Source organism: Mustela lutreola, chromosome 6, assembly GCF_030435805.1.
Source record: "Mustela lutreola isolate mMusLut2 chromosome 6, mMusLut2.pri, whole genome shotgun sequence".
NCBI lineage: Eukaryota > Metazoa > Chordata > Mammalia > Carnivora > Mustelidae > Mustela > Mustela lutreola.
In genome coordinates, this window is record NC_081295.1 from 74,582,261 (window position 1) to 74,603,889 (window position 21,629).

Consider the following 21,629-nt stretch of genomic DNA (forward strand, 5'->3'; position numbering starts at 1 on the left):
TATAACATTTCCAGTTTAATTAATCATTCTAAGCATTTAAAAATAAAGTGGAATTAAAAATACCTTATAGGAGGGGCATCTGGGTGGCACAGTTGGTTAAATGTCTGACTCTTGGTTTCGGTTCAGTGTCGTGATCTCAGGGTCATGCTCTCATGCTCATGAGATTAAGGACCATAAGGGGCTTCACACTCAGGTCTGCTTAAGACTTTCTCTCCCTTTTGGGCATCTGGGTAGGTCAGTCAGTTACGCTTCTGCCTTTAGCTCAGGTCATGATCCCAGGGTCCTGGAATCAAGTCCCACATCAGGCTCCCTGCTGGGCAGGGAGCCTGCTTCTCCCTCTGCCTCCACTCCCCATGCTTGTGCTCTCTCTCTTTCTCTCTGTCAAATAAATAAATAAAAGCATTAAAAGACAAAAACAAACAAGACTTTCTCTCCCTTTCCCTCTGCCCCTCCCCCTCTGCAAATAAATAAATAAATCTTTTAAAAAATTTATCTTACAGTATGTTGTAAGGGTTGAAATGAAAGTACATACCAGATCCATAGTAGAAGCTTAATCCATGTTACTTATGAAGGGAAATAACATATTATAGAAGAAAGAAATTCAGTGTAAATGTAGTGTGAACTGTGGCTATATAACCTATTAATAAATAAATGCAAATTAATCTCTCTGAATCTCAGTTTTGCCATCTATAAAAGGAAAGTATTCTAACTAATTAGTATATATTGAAAAACAGCCACTCAAAGATGTCAAGTCTTAATCCCTGGTGCATGTAAAGCTTACCTTATTTGAGAAAATAGTTTTTTATATATAATTAAGACCATGAGATGAAATGATTGCCCTGGATTATTTTTATCTGGGTGGGCCTTAAATGCCATCATGAATATGCTTATAAAATAGAGCAGAGGACAATTCTACACAGACAGAGAAGACATATAGAGAGGTCAGAACAGAGAGGTAGATATTGGAGTGATATAGTCAAAAGCCAAAGAATGTCTTCCATGAAGTCTTCCCATTGGGTTGCTGCAGAGAGAGACTCTCTTCATTTCTGAGCAGTCAAAGATTAACAAGTGAGGACATAACTATTTTATTGATGATGCTATATTAGTATTTGATCCAAAAAAGTGGTAAATAAATACAAATACTGTAGTTACTGAAGATTTGTTTAAGAATTAATTAGCATATCTGACACACTTAGTACAACTGGCATATAGAAGGCACTCAATAAAAAGTAGTACTCAGGGGCGCCTGGGTGGCTCAGTGGGTTAAGCCGCTGCCTTTGGCTCGGGTCATGATCTCAGGGTCCTGGGATCGAGTCCTGCATCGGGCTCTCTGCTCAGCAGGGAGCCTGCTTCCTCCTTTCTCTCTCTGCCTGCCTCTCTGCCTACTTGTGATCTCTCTCTGTCAAATAAATAAATAAAAATCTTTATTAAAAAAAGTAGTACTCATATTGTCAATAATATATTGAATTAGTTATGGAAATACCGGCTGTAGTAACTAGTAAGTCCTCCAATTCAGTGCCTTAACTTATAGAAGCTTATGTTATCCCATGCAAGTGTTAGTTGGAGGGTGAGTCTTCTCATGATAGTAACTTAGGAACATAGGCTGTTCCCATTTTGTGGTCCACTTATTCCCTAGGGCTCATGAGTCCTTTGTTCCAATTCAGCAAAAGGAGAAATAGATTGGAAAAGCTTCAGCTACTCTTTCAAAAGCCCAATCTTATGGTGACAATTATCACTTTCATACATATTTCCTCAGTTAAAACAAATCAAACAATCCATCTAGATGTTAATGGGCTTGCATAATGTAGTTCTAGTGGAACAGCCTTCTTCTAGTGGTAACTCCACACTATAAAAGACAGAACACAGATTCTATGTGAACATCTCTGTGCACCCTTCTTCCCCACCAGAACACACTTATCTCCACCCTAGACTGTCCTGTCACCAGCTTAAAATCTAGGAGCTCTGAGTGTGACAGAGTCCTTTCCATTAGAACCATATGTGGCAACTTTTAGTCTAAAGATGGATGAACTAAAAGTCAAGTTGTCTTCCTTCCACATCCCTGACATTTAATGTACAGTGTTAAAGCAGAGACAGGATAATCACCATAAAAATTCCAAATGTAATAATGAAGTTCTGCGAGGGGCAGGTATTGTGAAGATCCTTACCCTGAATGACAGAAGTTCTCTGATTAGACGCTGGCTCAAAACTCCCTTGCCAATACAGTTAGTAGGTTCAAAGTTAGTAGGTTTTGGGTTTGTTTACTTCTAGGGAATTCCCTGTTAATAATGACAAAGTTCTTTTACCTTCTCGACAATGTTGAGCTCAACAGTTTAGCTGAAATTGTAATGGATTTTATCAACCTTATCTCATCTAAATTGAGGTCCAGAGCCTTAAGTTTTTCCAAATCTTATGAGGTCAGAGATTTCTGGATTTTATCTATTGCCCTTTATTTATGCTCTTAAAGCTAGTCAAGTTTTGTTTGAATGCATCTCTTTCTTATAATATCTTGTAAAATGCAGAAAATAACAATAAACACAAACTATAATATTCTGTTTTCCAATTTCTGGGCCTAGAGCCATAGGCTTGGAAGACATATGGCCAAACTTCAAAGTCACCACAGGCAACAGTTTTATCACAAGCCCTGCAAGTGCAAAACATGCATCTCCACTGCCCCAACCTCTAATATCTGTTTTATCATCATCCAATCTTTAGGTCAAAGTTACCTATTTTTTTTAAGCAGTGACACAACTTCTGGTATCCACTTGGTTAAGTAACGTTGGCCAGTATAACGAAAAATTTTTTCATTGATAATAGATGTTCATTTCTCACTTAAAATATTCCAATTCCTGTCAGATAATAAATCTGTGTCCAAATCGCATCAATCAAATGGTTCTGCTAGCAAATAAGGAACTCCTTATAACCATTTGCTCTCATATTCCAGTGGACGGAATGAATCACATGGCTATATCTGGGTAAATAGTGCACACGAATTATAGTCCCTGGCTGGGCTATCCTTTGAAAAGGGGAGCATGAATTTTTGGTGATCAGCTGGCTTTCTCTTTCACAGATAACTAATTAATAGCATTAATTTTATAGAATAATTGAGCATGATAAAAGAGCAGGAAATAAGATATTAGAGCATAGTTTCATGTTCTAATGGTAATAGAGTATAGTTCACAGTTCTAATCTAGGACCAAAACCAAAATATTTCTAATTTACCTATACAATCCTAAATTTTTTTTTGCATGTTTAATTTTTTATTTTTTAAAAACATATATTTTTATCCCCAGGGGTACAGGTCTGTGAATCACCAGGTTTACACACTTCACAGCACTCACCAAAGCACATACCCTCCCCATTGTCCATAATCCCACCCCCTTCTCCCAAACGCCCTCCCCCCAGCAACCCTCAGTTTGTTTTGTGGGATTAAGAGTCATTTATGGTTTGTCTCCCTCCCAATCCCATCTTGTTTCATTTATTCTTCTCCTACCCCCTTAACCCCATGTTGCATCTCCACTTCCTCACATCAGGGAGATCATATGATAGTTGTCTTTCTCTGCTTGACTTATTTCGCTAAGCATGATACGCTCTAGTTCCATCCATGTTGTCGCAAATGGCAAGATTTCATTTCTTTTGATGGCTGCATAGTATTCCATTGTGTATATATACCACTTCTTCTTGATCCATTCATCTGTTGATGGACATCTAGGTTCTTTCCATAGTTTGGCTATTGTGGACATTGCTGCTATAAACATTCGGGTGCACGTGCCCCTTTGGATCACTATGTTTGTATCTTTAGGGTAAATACCCAATAGTGCAATTGCTGGGTCATAGGGCAGTTCTATTTTCAACATTTTGAGGAACCTCCATGCTGTTTTCCAGAGTGGCTGCACCAGCTTTCATTCCCACCAACAGTGGAGGAGGGTTCCCCTTTCTCCGCATCCTCGCCAGCATCTGTCATTGCCTGACTTGTTGATTTTAGCCATTCTGACTGGTGTGAGGTGATATCTCATTGTGGTTTGGATTTGTATTTCCCTGATGCCGAGTGATATGGAGCACTTTTTCATGTGTCTGTTGGCCATCTGGATGTCTTCTTTGCAGAAATGTCTGTTCATGTTCTCTACCCATTTCTTGATTGGATTATTTGTTCTTTGGGTGTTGAGTTTGCTAAGCTCTTTATAGATTCTGGACACTAGTCCTTTATCTGATATGTCGTTTGCAAATATCTTCTCCCATTCTGTCAGTTGTCTTTTGATTTTGTTAACTGTTTCCTTTGCTTTGCAAAAGCTTTTGATCTTGATGAAATCCCAATAGTTCATTTTTTCCCTTGCTTCCTTTGCCTTTGGCGTTGTTCCTAGGAAGATGCTGCTGCGGCTGAGGTCGAAGAGGTTGCTGCCTGTGTTCTCCTCAAGGATTTTGATGGACTCCTTTCTCACATTGAGGTCCTTCATCCATTTTGAGTCTATTTTTGTGTGTGGTGTAAGGAAATGGTCCAATTTCATTTTTCTGCATGTGGCTGTCCAATTTTCCCAACACCATTTATTGAAAAGGCTGTCTTTTTTCCATTGGACATTCTTTCCTGCTTTGTCGAAGATTAGTTGACCATAGAGTTGAGGGTCTATTTCTGGGCTCTCTATTCTGTTCCATTGATCTATGTGTCTGTTTTTGTGCCAGTACCATGCTAACCCTGGCTCTGTGGCGCAATGGATAGTGCATTGGACTTCTATACAATCCTAAATTAATGTCACTTTTAAAGTGAGGGTAGGACACTTCTGGTTTAGATTAATGCTCAGATTTCACTTGAGCTAGGCATATCAGCCTAGCAAGCAAGGTGCAGATTTTTCTTTTAATTTTAGGAATATTTTTTTAAGATATTATTTATTTATTTGACAGACAGAGATTACAAGTAGGCAGAGAAGCACGCAGAGAAAGAGGAGGAAGAAGGCTCCCTGCTGAGCAGAGAGCCTGATGCGGGGCTTGATCCCAGAACCCTGGAATCATGACCTGAGCTGAAGGCAGAGGCTTTAACCCACTGAGCCACCCAGGTGCCCCTCATTTTAGGAATATTTGATGAAGTAGCCTGCTACTATGTAACAGGCATTATTCCAGGCTCTTGAAACTCTCCACTGAACAAAACAAAGACTTCTGCTTTTGTGAAGCTTATGCCCAGAAAGATGTTCAATAACCTACACGTAGAATGACCACTATAAACACAGTGTTAGTTTTTGAGGCAGTGTTTTTACAACTGGGGTTAGCTAGTCTATATTCTTATCCACACTCTCCCCATTAGAACTCTACCCTTGACTGAGACATGCAACCTCCCAGAACTCATCTGCATCTCTAAAACTGAAGCAATAAAATTTTCTCCCTGACTTTACACAGTTGTTCCAAGAGTCTCACCAGGTTAATTTTGTTGATCTCCTATCTAGTCTTCTTGCCTCAACTCTTACAGTCACTGTCCTCAGAGCAGCCATAAAGATTTCATTTACTCTTTTGAGAGTTCATGAGGTTTCTCAAAAGGAACATATTTTCCTCTGAAGTAATGCATAAATAACATATTCTCTGTATCCTTTCACATCCTCAAAACTTCACTGGCTATCCCTTCAAAATCAATGCAGAATCCTACCATTTTTCTCCATCTCCACTGCTATCATTCTGGCCTGACCCCTCTTATCTCTCCTACAAATTATTATAATGCCCCTATTTAGGTATCTTGCTTTGATTTTGTTCTATCATCTATTCTCCACATAGCAAGGAGTTAGACCATGTCACTCATCTGCTCAGAATCCTTCAATAATTCCAGCTCACTCCAAATAAACTAAGATCCTACTCATCTCCTTCAAGGCACCTATAATCTTACCCCTGCCTTCCCTTCCACCTTATCTTATTCAATCTTCCCCTTTGCTTACTCTATTCTAATTTGGACTCTTGGTTTTCTTTTTTTTTTTTTTAATTTTTAATTTTTTATATAAACATATATTTTTATCCCCAGGGATACAGGTCTGGACTCTTGGTTTTTTGTTTGTTTGTTTGTTTGTTTGTTTTCCAGAACACAAACTCAGGTGTGCCTCACTGCTGCTTCCTTCTGAAATCTTAGCCCCTGGAGATTGTCAGGGATTTTTTTTTTTTTTCCCTCACTCTGCGCAGAGACAGAGGGAAGACTTCCCTGGCCAAACCCATAGGAAAGAACACTTATTTAGAACTGTAATTCACTATGTCCTTTATCCTAGCTTCTATTATTCATAGTATTGATACCTATTATATATATCTTGTATTTGTTTATTGCGTATCCATCTGTCACAAACAATATAAGTTATGAGAGAGCAAAGATTTTGTCTGTTTTGTTCAGTGATTAGAATACTACCCAACATACAGTAGGTGCTCAATAAATGACTTTTAAATAACTAACTGATCTTTGAGAATATCAATTTTTATTCATATTGTTCTACTTAATAAAGCAAGCATTCTAAACTATATGATAATGTTATCCCTCCCAGTAATTCATTAAAGCTATTTTTATCTTAAATTAATAAAAATGTGGCCTATATTTTATTTTTCCTAAATCAACCCTAATGTAAAAAAGGCTTCTCATAATCATGGTAGTTAATGTGTATTATTATTAGAATAAGACTATCTTAATGTGCAACCATTACAAATGATTTTTCAGGCACATCCAAATGCACAGGACATCTTGATTTACATTATTAGCTTTTTCATCTAAACTACAAGCCCATGAATACAGATAGAACTGTACATGTGTGCATGCAATTCTATTATATCTGTAAATGATAGAGATTTATATATTTATATACCTTTCTGTCTCTCTCTTCTTGGATTTCTATTTCTCCAGTGGTATGGTAGGGAAGAAGAAAATGTGCTTCTCTGTTAAAATACAAATCTCAAAAACCTTCAAAATCACAGTATAAATCCTATATATTCTGGGAAAGACTGCATTTCATTAACATATATTTTGCAAAGGTTAAGTTTTCCGCTCAGAATTTGGTAATTAATTGTTATTGCTTCCTTATAAGGGTTATGTAATTACTGGAAACTCTTCAGTAGACTTTGTCTAATCTCATTATTCTTGTAATAAAATTTGCTTTTGAAAGTCTTGAGTTTTTGCTATCAGTTACCAAATAGAGTATGGTTCCTCTTTAAGAATTCAAGATCAGTGAGCAAACAAAAGCAGTGTTTAGGTAATTACTGCCCTCTTCCAAAACAGAAAAGTATAAGAATGCATAACAGATTAGCTCCCAAAATGCACTCTCCATGTCAAAAACCTGGGCTTTGCATGCTACACACACACACACACACACACACACACACACCAAAAAACCTGACATTAATAGATCCCCAGAAGACACTGCTTCAACAACACTGGACTTCTGGTTCTGGGAGTCATGTTGGCTCAAGTGTTATGAGACCATTAAAAGCACTATTTGAGGAATGAAACAACTCATAGGTTCTAGATTATAGATAGCTGTCCTCTGGAACACTGTTTTAAAATTCACAAAAGTTGAGAAATATTTTATTCCCCAATAAAAACTAAACAAAACAAAAATCTTATGAGAAAATGGAATGGAAAAAACCCTTTTTATTTGTCTAAGTAATTTGATTACTTTGGAACTCACGCTGTGAAAAAAAGCAATAAAACCATTAAAGGTACAGCTGTTCTGGCCATACACTTCTTAGATTAGATTCCTACAAGCTGAATCAGAAAAAAAAAAAAAAAAAATCTCTTGACCAAGTCTCCAGCTTCCTTCCATCCCCTTTGATGTTGTTCTTATGTATTTGCCTATTGTTTCAGTCCTTCATTTTCTCTTCCATCCCCTGCAAAAATCACTCCTACCCGATTTTGTAGCATAACAAATTGAAAATGCGTTTATTTCCTTCTAGTCTTGACTGCTCTTGATGTCATTTCTTCCCAATTTCAATAAATTTAGCTATCTAAAATATTTTTTCCTGTTATGGTTTCTTCAACGTTGACTCTGTCCCCCTCATTGGTCTATACACATCCTGCTGATCGCAATATCTCCTCTGATTTCCAAGACAGAGGTTACAAGAAAGCCACATCAAAGGAACTTTGATATAATTTACCTTTTAATATATCTAATTCATTCATTTATCCATTTAATAAATCATCCTTCTATATATTAGGCTCTATATTTGACACTATGAGGCATGTAAACTCAGGAAAGACACTGTCTCTCCACATTAGAGTTTATGTGGGAAAAGAAATTCTCAGAATCTACCTAAAAGAAGGTGTCAGATAAGTGTCATAAAGTGGTACAAGCTAATTCTTAAAAGATACAAAGAGTAATTACTTTCAGCTGTGATGACTATGGGCAATACCAAAGAAGAGGCAACCTTTTCGCTCAGCCTTAAAGGAGGGCTAGACTTTTAACAGAAGACATCATAATAGCTGTGACATAGGTATGAACCAGAAAGAAGAGGTGACACCTCTCTAATTTAAGTGCCCAAAGAAGGATGACTAATTCACAATGACTCAGGCCTATGTCATGACCTATAGTGGTCAAATAAAAAGGTTGGATAAGAGTGAAGCAAATGGCAAAACCTCAGGCAAATAAGTTGTGATTTGGCATAGGATACTGGTGTTCAAATGTTTTTGTTCACAAACACCAAAAGAATTTTGAAAGTTAGATGCCCCCTCAAATAGTTTCAGATTAAAATCTAAATCAAGTAGTCATTATAAATGTAAATAGTTGTGAAGGATACAACTTCTGGACAATAATATATTGGCTTTTATTTTTTTTTTTAATATATTGACTTTTAAAATAATGTTGTTCTATCACTCTTTTAAATATAACCAATAGAACCTAAGTGTTACTTTGACATATACAACTATCATCCATTTAAATAAAGATGGGTAATCTCGCCTTTAAATTTTACATTGTTAATATTTTATCTTGAACTTATATTGATTCCACTGCCATGACGTGATTTTACCTCATATATTTGTACGCTTGAAAGTCTTTTATTGCTGTAATACCTCTCTGACAAAAAAAATTAATGTGTGTGTATAAATAGAAAGAAATGCCATCTTTAAGGAAAGAAATGTCCTTAAAGTCTCTAGAGTTAATAATAAGTGAGTTATTAATACTAGTAGTAGTGCATAATTTATCAAAGCACAACCTAGATTTCAAATTTTGATAATTAATTATTAAACATAAAAGGAATTTTTTTTTTAGAAATTACTCTTGCAATGTGACAAGTGAGGCATTTTTTTTCAGTGGGTTCAAAAATATATACTATTAATAAGTATATATTATCTTGACTAGGATGAAACATGGCTCACCATCAAGTCAATTCTATTTTTCACCTTTATGAATGTAACATAGGAAAAGATGCTCATAAAATAAGGAGATGGAAATGGGAAAGTTATTTCCATAGACATTTCCCGAAATTGTTTGAACTTTGTCCGCACTTCATGCCAAAATCCACTGGGTGATCTATCATCAAAAATTATTTTTAATGATCTAACAGTTAACAGGATTACGTTTTTCTTCAGTTTTGTTGAAAAATAAGCAACTACCTGCTTTGAAAAAAGGATGAGGGAGATCTAATCATGCAAAGAAGTCCTGTGACAGACTACAAACTAAAAAAGCAGGTACCAAAGGGCAGATTCATGCGTGTGTATTCAAACTGGAAAGAACATTCCACTCTCCCTTTCACTTAAACAAACGTAAGTCACAAAATTTGACATTACACAAAATAACATCCGCTGCAGCAAGAGGAGCAGCACCAGCAGCCACAAAGCCACATATGACTGTAAGTGACATTATCCATCTAAACACTTAAATTAGTGGAGATTAAATAGAATTTGAGGCATCTTTATTATTCTAAATAAAATAAAACCACTGGTACAGTGAAAAAAAATAATAGACACTTCTTTACGAAAGCTTTTAAAGAAAGAATGTATTTTTATAGCATTTTTCTAATTTCATTTATCTTTAATTTAGGCCCCTTCTTTCCAGGAAAACATAAATCATACAATTACTTTTTTTTTTTTTTTGGTAGAAAAGGTGGTTTGTAATGTGCAAACAAGATTCCTTTGTGAAATTCATTCTTTCCTCCAGAATTACCAAGAGAATTGAAAGTAAAAGCAAACCAAAAGTCACATAGCTGAGTTGAGCCAAAATAATTCTGAGATGTGCTCCACAAACTTGGAGCCGACAATATTTGAGTGAACTGTATTTGAAAGCTGGCAAAATAACTTCTTTCCTCTTCCAAACAGAGAACAATGAAATTTGACTTGGACCAGTAGTCTCAACATTGTTTTTATTTATTTACTTACTTACTTACTAATTCAAACTAGTTCCCACCACCTCACTCTCAGAATTATCCATCTTTTAAGAATTAAAACGCAGCATCTTTATTTAAGAATAATATTTAAAAGATAAAACATGGACTTCCCAGGAAAAGTTAAATGAAACAATATAGGGAAATTTTACTTCCAAGAAGTACGAGAAAATAGTGAAAGAGCAATAAAATCATGGTGAGGAAATGTGGCAGCATGCAAACTGTTTTACATTTCCTTCTATGCCAGTGTGCTAAACTTTCCAAATTAAAGGCCCTCTCCTGTTCCTGCCAACTGAGTGCTCCCAAATCTATCAACATTATCAACTTTATTAAATTCTCTTTGAGGAAAACTAGCAGGATTTCCCCTGTAGACTCTTCTAGCTCTCTCACTAAATTTCAATACCTGAGATCAAAGAAATGACAGATTAAAATATAAGAAACCATTTATTACTAATTAGTGCTTATAAAATTCACATTTAGGAACTTGAAACTTTTTATCTGAACTAAAAAAAAAACAGAATTGATAATTTGGGGCAGTAAGAATAACATGTTTCTTACATTATTTTTTGTACATCTTTGTAATTCTTTAATTTCTCAAAGAAAATAGAAGGGAAGGGACAAAAAGAAACTAATACACTGCCCTCCCAATATTTGCATATATCTAATACAAAACACACACACACACACACACACACACATTTTTTGATCATTAAAAACGATCCGAGAATATGTTTATTCACAGATTGAGAGTAGATTTAATTTGATAACTTTTAAAAATACTTCACCATAAACCATATCAGATTTACACTGTCTAACATTCTAATTGTGGCATAGATTGATGCTTATTATCATACTCAAAACTGCTGTTCTGAGTTATATACAAGAAAGATGTTAAATATAAGATCTATATGGGGTGTTGAAAGATATTGGAATAATACACCTCCAGAGGATTCCTTCTTAATTAATCAATCTCTTCACAAAGGTAATTTTGAAGGAAAAAAAATCATATGTTCAACCATTATTCATTTGACTTGTAGAAAACTAAGAAAAATAAATTTACCTAAAGTTGTTCTTAGATTAAATCCAAGTTGTTGTAAAAATTCAGTAGTCTCAAAGTAATCAGAGGAACATAAAACAAACAAATGATCTACTCTGAAATTTATATTACATCTAGAGATATCTGATATAAAAATGTTGAACAAAGGTATGAATTAGGACAGAGTGGCACAAATATAACTGTTTTGTGACTAATTCCAGCATAACGTTCAATAGATAATCCATTTACATTTTCAAAATTCACATGCTTTCTTCCTTTATTTTTTTTTAATTTTTTATTTTTTATAAACATATATTTTTATCCCCAGGGGAAAGGTAGGACCGGCTTTCTTCCTTTAAAAACACATATCTTACAAAATAAAAAATTTTAATTTGTTTTAAAAAGAAGATAACAAGTATCTCACACCACAAGAGAGATGGCTAGGGTCTTTCAATGATTACTCTATTTCAAAAGCCTTGCAAAAAGATATGGATTTAATTAAGCAAAATAGCTCAATCTATTGACTGGTTCCACTGTCTTTTGGAAGTACCCAGGGTTTTCTTTAATAACGTTCTTAGAAAAAACATGTTTTCATCTCCATGAAAACATGTTCAGTCCTATGTGTAGCTAGCTTGGTGCTCTCAAAATATTCAGGCTTGGTGCCCTTACAAATATTTTTTAAAACCGTACCACTCCATGACACTGATGGATTTAAGCACAAGGGCTGAAAGCAAAAAGAAAGGTGTAGTGGTTGAATATTATGCAGTTTAAAGGTAATCTGAGTGAAAGCCTTAAATAACCAGCATAAAATAAGTTAGCATCTCAGAATTATTACCAATAGTAAGACAATTTATTTTATTTATACTCATTTTTGTTGTTCAGAGTTTCTCATCAGTCATAAGATTATAGCGGGAAGGGGGACCTCCAATCATGCTTTACCACAGAGTTATAATTCATGTCTTCAATAATTAAAATCATGTGAATAAAACACATGCACTAATTGAAAAATAGCTAGGACAATACCATTAAATTTTTATGTGGAGTAATTTCTAGCTGATAACACACACTGCATGTACAACTCCAGACTCCCACCAAACTAGAGAGATGTCCCAGCAGGGGATGCTTGCTTAACAGAGAAAAAAAAATACTTTAATGACAGCACATAATGCATACCCTCTGCACAACCCACAGTGAAGTCTGATTTCTTTTAACCCCTTTAGATAACATTTGCAGTCAATGGATTAGTTGTTCTTGCATGCTTCTGAATTCCAAGAATTTTTTTTATATTTTCCATCCCCTTATTGAACTTGTTAAAAATTTATATATATATATATATATATACATTTATATATATATAGATACATAGTGTTATGTAACTATATATTATGGTTATATAATATACATTATATATTAATATATAACCACATATATATCTGTGTATGTATATATATATATATATATATATATAAACACATATGTAGTTTAAATGGCTTAATTTTTGCTCAAATAAAAATAGGACCACCTGATTTCTCTATTCTAGCTATCAAAGTGAATTTGGCTAGTGCATGGATTCATTTACTATTGAAATCCAAGGCCTAGGGTGTAGTTGGGGGGGAAAGAATACAATGGCTATATATTGAAAAGTGTTAGTTGAGAGTATATTCCAAATCCAGATTGGTAAAGGTAATTACGCTACAAAAGCTGATTTAAAATGTCAGGATTCTACAATATGTTGTCTTTTGAACCAGAATGACACTCCTCACCCACCACTGGGGCCATGTCAGCTCTAATCTGGGCCTCCTTGAGAACAACTTCCTGATCTGGAAGGTAGCTGACTTGAAGATGTGGATATCCTTTGTTATTACAAAGCAAAACTATTTATCCTCAGTGAGAACTGGCAAGGAGTAGAACTTTGTGTTTTAGTCCACCTTTGACATTAACACTACACTTTTTATCCCAGTTTTTAAGCACTTGTAAAAATACATCATTGACACACCCCTGGTGTGAGGCAAATAGTAGATGCATTTGGTAGCCCTGTGAAAATGAGTTACAAGGAAAGTGGCAAATACTTACTCTTTATATTTATCATTCAAGGACTTATAGGTCCTGTCTTGATCATTCTCATAGCATTTACCATAAGAGGGAAGAAATATTATGTTTGATAAGTGTTTAGACAATCCTCTTCAATGACTCTTCTCAAACCAGAAATATCATATCAAATTATTAAGGCTCCTCCTGCTCTTACTTCTATGTACATAGAATTAGATAGACATAGGAACTTCAAATTTTTTAATTACATTCTTAATCAGTGTTTTGTTGCTAAGACCTTTGAATTTATCACGGGTCTCTATAGGGCATAACTCTTCAGGGACATTTGAAGTGTGATCCTGGTAGATAGCAGAGGATGCCCAGGCAAAGTAGTGCCCCTGTGGTGAAATGGCACATTTAGGTGACCTCTTTACTGTGACTCCTTTTACCAAAAGCTGAAGAACCCACCTTAAAGTTTTGAGAACATTCCTCTCGTCTCTTGTACATCATTCTTAAAAGTAAAAATGGGGAAAAATTCAAATGAGTTGTTACATGAAGAAAATATATCTGGGTACATGATTTATTCCAGGAGATACTGTCTTGAAGGATTGAAACAGAATCCATCTACATCCTGTTGGGGAATTAAAGGTAACACAGAGCAGTACAGCACTTTCTGAGTTCTACCCGTTCTTGGTCTAGGCTTCTTGTACGACGATTTCAAAAGTCCTCATTCTTCTGAATGGCTTTTATTTCTATTCTTCATTTCAGCTCAGTTATCCCCTTGTCTCCCCACTTTCTTCCACAACACTTCTGTATTGAGAAAATAAATCCTTTCCCTCTTTATTTCCTTTTCTTCTGCCTTTCATCCTTCTCTTCTTCCTTCCACCATGTGATGGATGTAATTTTAGATTCCAGGGATAGAAAGACTAGCAAGACAGGATTTCTGTTTTCTTTCTGTGACTGGTGTCAAATGACTCTTTGATATTTCCATAGACTTCCAGGATAGCCACAGACTCTAAGGCTAACCCAAGGCATTAAGCCATGGTTGTATGTGACTTAACATGATCTTCATGCTTTTGTCGAGTACTTACTAAATGCCTAGCTCTACACTCTACCCTGAGAATACTGAAATTAATACAATATGGTTTTTTTTTTTTCCCTCAAGGAATTCATAGTATACTAGGGGAGCCAGGTAATTAATTAAAATAAATACAGTAAGTGCTGTAGAAAATTATATGGAAACCTATAGGAATCAAAGAGGGATCATGCATGGATTTTTGGAGGAGATGATTACTTGATCTAAATCTTGAATAATGATTAATAGTGAACCTGAGGAGGACGAGGTGAGTGAGGGGTAACATATGAGCATTATCCACAAAGGAGATAGCATGAACTAATGCACCGTGGAAGGAAAAAATAACATGGCAGAAGCAGGCAATTATGAGCAGTTTGTGGTTACTAGCATAGGTCACAAAATAGTAATGCTGGGTAAACATTTGCCCTGAAGACTTCTCCTTCAAGCACAAATAAATATGAGTGCTTTGCAGGGCAAAGATATACTTCAGATGGTCCCAGAACTTCCTCCTTCTTCTACCCAGTCTTCACTTTTTTCAGTTAACTGTCTAGGCTCTGAAAGCACTTGTTTGCCAGCCCAATATTTTAAAACAGAAAATAAACGGAGATGAAGAGATGAAGCTGGAATAATGAGCAAGTGCCAGATGATTGAGGGTCTAGAAGCATTTAAAGAATGGCTGGATTTTATCTTCTAGGCATTGCAGAGCCACCTTAGGAAGCAAAGTGATAAGGACAGATGAGACAGAACATTCTGTCATTTGTATTACAGACTGACTGAAAGCAGAGTGATTAGGCTCCATTACTTTGCCTAGACCGGAAGAGAAACATGTGACTAAGGCCTGAATTGAGCCAATGAAAGAAGAGGCAAAGATGAGTATCAAGATTCAAGTATGCTTTGGGGGGTTAAATTTGGCAGAACTGGAATGACGAAGAGGAGAGTCAGTGGGAAGAGAAAATGCTAATATATCCAAGAAGTAGAGTTACCGGGGACAGGTTCATTAAGAAGAAGAATGAAAAAGATTACAGAACAGCTAGGTGAACACGGGGCACAGGGGAGGACTTCAGTGGTAGAAGGAAGAGAGCACGTTTACAGGCATCTCTGCTGTGTGACTTATCAAAGCTAGCTTCCTCCACAAACCGCACACCAACTTCTATGTTCCTGTTTTCATTTCTTTTTCACCATCTGTTACACAGGAACCTTGCATTTAACTTACTGTCAAATTGCCAGCTAGAGTCTTGGCCAAAATATACCCATTTCAAATTAGCATATGCAAACACATTCACTTACAGGGCAACCTCGTCTTCGAAATATAACCAAATAGCACCCCGGTGACTCTCACAGGTAAACTGAATCTAGTTTGATATTTGAATAATTACTGTAAGAACTCTTACTAAAGACTTCCACAAGTATCATATAATATTTTAATGGTTGAAAAATATGTAATAACACACACCAAATGCAATATTGTACAGTGATAAAGTTCTCACTTAACTTACAAAGATAATGAATCACCAAATCTAATTAATATTACCCTCCCATTAAAGAACCTGTTACAGTGTTCGAACAGAAAGTCAAATAGTTTCTATTTTAAATGGGAATTTCAATCCTAGCCAAAAAAATTAAAAGGGAGATATTCACAAGTTCATGTTGAATATAGCTCAATTTAACCATTACAAAGTTCACAAAGAGTACAGGAAGTGAACTACTTACTGCTTACATTGAAAGGAACACTTGGTATACTCAACTTCCTCTCAGATAGACGTCTAAGCTGCAGAGAAAAGGAAATAAAGCAGATATTTCTAATACTAATTAGCTTGTGCTGTATAAACATTTTATACTGAGAAGGGATTTTATCGTTTGAATTTAGGGACATTTCAGATCTATGATTCTTATTGAAGGGGTAACATTTGACAAACAACATTGTTTCATTTGTCCTTCCAGTATAATTTCTACAATTCTGGGTTTCATGAATCCCGACTTATGCACCACTCTAGGTGTGTAGCCAAGTCATTTACACTACATTTGAAAAGTTAGATGAAACTGTCATTAATATCCATTTTTTCAAAAGGTGCTGATTCCTAAGAATTCCAGTCAATGACTCAGAAGTTGGAGGTACCTTCTTCATTCTGTTAAAAAGTTTATCTTCCACTGAAAAGTAGAATGTTGATGCGTATGATACATAAAACACCAAATTATATAGCATTGAATTATTTGGAAGGAGACAAGAGAGATTTTTCAGGGCAGGAGAAATGAGCAGCTTTCTTCCTTTCACAGAAAGTTCCAGCAACATTATGATAAATTTGCATTTATTTATAAACTGTAGATACAACTTCATGTTTCTGTCAAAGTATTAGACATCTCCTGATAGATAGTTGTTCAAGCTTATGTAACACTAATTTCAACTACTGTCCTTATCTAAATCTAGGCCAGTGTCTTCATAAACTTGATCCTAAAATCTCTGAACTCTGGGCAGCCCTTGTCTAGTTACATGACTCTCAGTTTCCAGGTCAAGACAGGCAAAGCTGACATGAACAAGCCTCACTGTGCTTCGTTCATTTCTGGCAAGAACTTAGGAGGAAAAAAATATGAACAGGGTCAGATTAGAGTCCCTTTGAACCCCAAATGATCCAGGACTCTGGTTGAGTGAAAGTGGCTTCGGGTGATGATGTCATTTACACATCAATGTCTGTCTCTCCTGTTATCATTGTTCCACAGGGACTGTTTCTGTTAGAACTTCAAAAAGTCCTTTATGGCTTAAAAGTGCGTGCGAGCTATCAACAGCCAGTTTCCTTATTTTTTCTTTTCTCCCTTGGCTCTTTTTCTTTTCTTCACTGGTAAATTAACACAGACTTGAACTTGCTGGATAGTTTTGTTTTAATAAAGCTAGCACTCTCTGCTGTACACTGGTAACATCACAACATACTCACTACTCACTTTGACACTGTTCTGTGTCTCAACATAGCTATTTGTCCCAGCTAACTAATTTGGAACTGAAGATGAATACACCCTTTAGGCTGGGAAGCATTTCAATAATTTTTTTGTTGTTGTTCTGGCCAAATGATCATGTTTTATAACTTTTTTTAGCGTGACTTTTTTTTGCACAATTTTCCAACAATTCATTAGCATCAAATGTATAAATGAGTCACTTTAGTCTTGAATCACCCTATTTATTTTGTCTTCTCAATGAGATATATTAGTAAACAACTGACTTTGAGTTTCAAATGTCTGACTTCATTTTTTTTTTACTTCCCACCCCACCCACCCCATTTAAGCATTCATTCATGACTTAGAAGAATGCCACAGCATTATTTTAGTGCTTTAAAGTAAAATTTTTTCTTAATAACACCAAGAAAGGAAAACTGAACATTTTCAAGTCACAAAGAGTAATGTCGTAGAAGCTTAACCTGCTAGAGTGTAATGAGAAGGACTGTCCGATCTAGCAATAGATCTTTGCTGCAAAAAAAATCATGAGCATTTCTTAATGAGAACTCCCACTGGATTTTTCATATATATTATTGGGGTACCTGGGTGGCTCAGTGGGTTAAAGCCTCTGCTTTCAGCTCAGGTCATGATCCCAGGGTCCTGGGATCGAGCCCTACATCAGGCTCTCTGCTCAGCGGGGAGCCTGCCTGCCTTCCTCTCTCTCTGCCTGCCTCTCTGCCTACGTGTGATCTCTGTCAAATAAATTATATATATATATATATATATATATATATATATATATATATGTATATATACATATATATATATATATAATCAATGGATAGTGCAAAATAACTAAAACAAGAATATACATCTTTCATTGAAACCATCTAATCATTAATAAGCAGATTGAAAAGTGAAGTAAGTCATTCTGAGCTACTAAACTGTATGTCAGTCTTCCTCCTTTGTTCGTTCCATACATTGCAAGAAGGAAAGTAAGAATGAATTAGATGAGATGCTTTCAGAAATAGTAGGTCAATGGGGCCATCATTCTGTATTTCTGAAGCACATTTCCTAGAACTAACATCACTAGAATCTTATTATAATAAGGATCAAGATCTGTGTTTAAAGATATTATAATAGGACAGACCGAGATATAAATCCCTCCAGAATGAGGTAAGAACAAAAGCCTATGTGTGTTTTATATTGAATGTTTTTAAAGAATAGGTGTCAATGAATAAATCTCAAACTACTTGTTTCAAAGCAGTAAATAATGTAATAAAATACAATATATCAAAAATCATAAATAGTGGCATTATTGCTGAACCAGCTGATGAGTTCGTCTGTTCTGGATCTAGATACACCAGGTGGCATCAATACGAATAGGAGACAAAGACGTTTCATTTCCTCCTCCTGGAAAATTATTACAACCATCTGCTAAGCTTTCTTATTTCCAGTGAACATGATTTCTAGTTTTTTACTTCCTTGGTAGCAAAACACACAGCTTTAAATAATCTCTTCAGTTTTGGGTGTACCATGAGCAAGTACAATAATTCATTTACTGGTACAACCTCAAAATTTCAACAAAAATATTAATAAAATTAGGGATGCTAAAATGGTTGATGGCAAGTTACTTATAACTAAAAGAGGCAAAAAAGAAGATGGAAATACTCTGACCTAAATGGGAACTATTCATGATAATGTCCATCCAGAGGCTGGACATTTTCCCCAGCACAAAATCTGACTAACCCCTCCCCTCTGCTATCTGAAACAACTCAAAAACACCTTAAAGTCAGAGGGACTTTGAGTATCCTTTGTTTTCTCCAAGTCTGAAGAAATTTCAAATGGTTTTCATGTTAATAAAAAGCGTTTTTCAATTGTTCAGCAAACTTACAGCTTTTAATTAAAGGCTTTAACTGAATTAAACAACTGAAATATGATCTGAATGATAGTTGTGAATATCTCACACTCAAGACAGTTAGATTACAATTTACCTCCCTGCAAAATAATTACAAACTTCTTAACCGACATGATTTACTGCTCATCTATAATCCGGAACCCAAATGTATGTATTTTTCAAAGAAGAATAATAATAGTAAAGTAGCTTGGGAAGAACACCACCCACAAAAACAAGAGGATGACGGGGGAATAAATGAGAAAGAAAGTTTAATGGGAAAATAGATATTTCTTAAATCTGCAATGGCACTTTACGTTAACCAAATACATTTTGATAAGAATCTTGGCCCCAGGCAAATTGAACCATGAAAAATCAGCTCCCTGAGTGTTCCTGTCAGAGGCCAGTGATGGAGGGATCCCTGTAAATTCTTAATCTGCTTTTTTTTCAGGGCAGGACAATATAGCGCCACTGAAAGGAAGGTCGAGCTGCTGAACCTCCACAGTAGGTATCCCAGAAAGCAATCAAGCTGAGCTGGCAGGGAGTGGATTCCAACTGCACTCTGTAGTGAGGCCTTTTCTCTCCCTCCGCAGGTACCATACAGAAGGGAAGATTCCTAGGACTTGTGGCTTAATTTCTCTGGCTACCGCACTAATCGCACGCATCCCGTAATTACTGTCTTTCTTTCTTCCTCCAGACTGTCATTCTTCTGTCTCTTAGCTCCATCCCACAGGCAGACAGTGTCTATACAAAGGCTGAGCTAGTTAGCCAGCCACCTGAGGGAACGCCGTGCCTCCGCCATGCTCCCCCGTGCCTTTTTTCCCCTTCACTTGTCACCCCTCCCAGCTTCCTTACAAAGAATATTTAATTTGCATTCTTTCCCAGCTAAAGCAGAATTAAAGAGAATTGCTTCATTAAATTAAGATGCCTGTGCAAAAAAAGCCTCAGCAATCTGTGAGTCAAGTCTGGATTCCTATAGAAATAACCGCAGATAGCCCAGGTACAGCCAGGATACCACAGAGAGATGCCGTGAGCAGCATCCAGTGGTGTCAGAGTTGGCATGACCATGCCTTTAGCATATTAACAAGTGTGACCTCTAACTCTTACCCTGGACTGGGCCCTGGAAGGCTTTTAATGTTGATTTATGGCTTTTCAGTTGTCATGATTGAAGTTGTTGAGAAATCTCTAGTCAAGCTACTGAGGAAATTCTAACAATATGTGTACATGACTATAAAATTGAAAAGGAGTGGGGCTTGCATCTTGCCCACCAAGCCTTGTTTGCCTTCTTGTGGGTCATGAAGACATGACCTTCTCGGTCTGTGTAAGTATGTGAAGAGGCTAACAAAAGAATATTCAAAAGTCTCTGGCTTGGAAAGCCATATACCTCTTTCAGTGTTGTTGCTGTGTGTCTTCCTAGGACCCTGGGGTAGGCATGCTAACCACTTATGTAAAAGATTGATTGGTTTCTAGTCCTGGAGCATCTGGAGGCATTGTAGAGACAGTTTATGGTAGCCCTGGAGGTGCAAAGCACCTCATACCATGCTGAGGTGACCCCATCGGTAAAGTGTTAATTGGCTCTGAAGGGAGCCTCATCTGGTCAATCCAGATGGAGATGCAGATTTATCTCCTTAGATTGAAAACACCACAAAAATGCCAAGCCACCTTCTGAGAAGAATGGAATTGATGCTAGGCAATAACAGATTGTCGATATAATGAAAGGTTAAAGAGCAATCAAATGACTTGTACTTCCCCCATTTTCTATAATGAACAAAGCTGGAGTGTTCACAGAGCATAAAAGCAATTTAACTTACCTGTTTTAATTTTGAAAAATCTTTTAAATGCCAACGTCAAACAATTCTTGGATTGTGACCAAAATAATAAAGAATACTTGAAAATTATAAATAAATCAGAAGAAAAAATGATGTACACAGACGTAGTTTAATTCACATTAGACTCCACCTGCATACTTTAAGTCAATAATTTAGAGCTCTCTTAGAATAGTATATACTTCAGGAAGACTTATTAAAGTACATTAACTCTGGTTTCCCCTAAAACTTAGCCTAAGAACAAATGACAAATTGTTTCTTAATTCTAAATACTATTATGTTCTTGTTAAATATCTAGCTCTTTGGCTATGGGAAATTTTATCATAAGGCTTCACAGCATCATGAATGTAACATGATTACAACAAAGCTTGGTATGGGGTACTTGTTCAGTACATGGAAGCCATCATCCTTATGCTTAAAAGGGAATTAGAAAATCAGTGAAGATCTGGGAGACAAAAAACAAGTACCCTTCCATAGAGAGCACTTATCTTCAGCTAATGAATCTCATTATGGTCAGAAGATAATGAT

At 36.0% G+C, this 21,629-nt stretch overlaps 1 long non-coding RNA gene across 1 annotated transcript in view; it reads left to right on the top strand.

Annotated features, from left to right (window-relative positions):
• LOC131833171 (uncharacterized) overlaps positions 1–19,782 on the top strand; it is a 28,571-nt gene extending 8,789 nt beyond the window's left edge. Inside the window, exon 3 of the long non-coding RNA XR_009354348.1 lies at positions 19,727–19,782. This is a non-coding gene — a long non-coding RNA (uncharacterized LOC131833171). The remainder of the gene's footprint in view (positions 1–19,726) is intronic.
• The last annotated feature ends 1,847 nt before the right edge of the window (positions 19,783–21,629 follow it).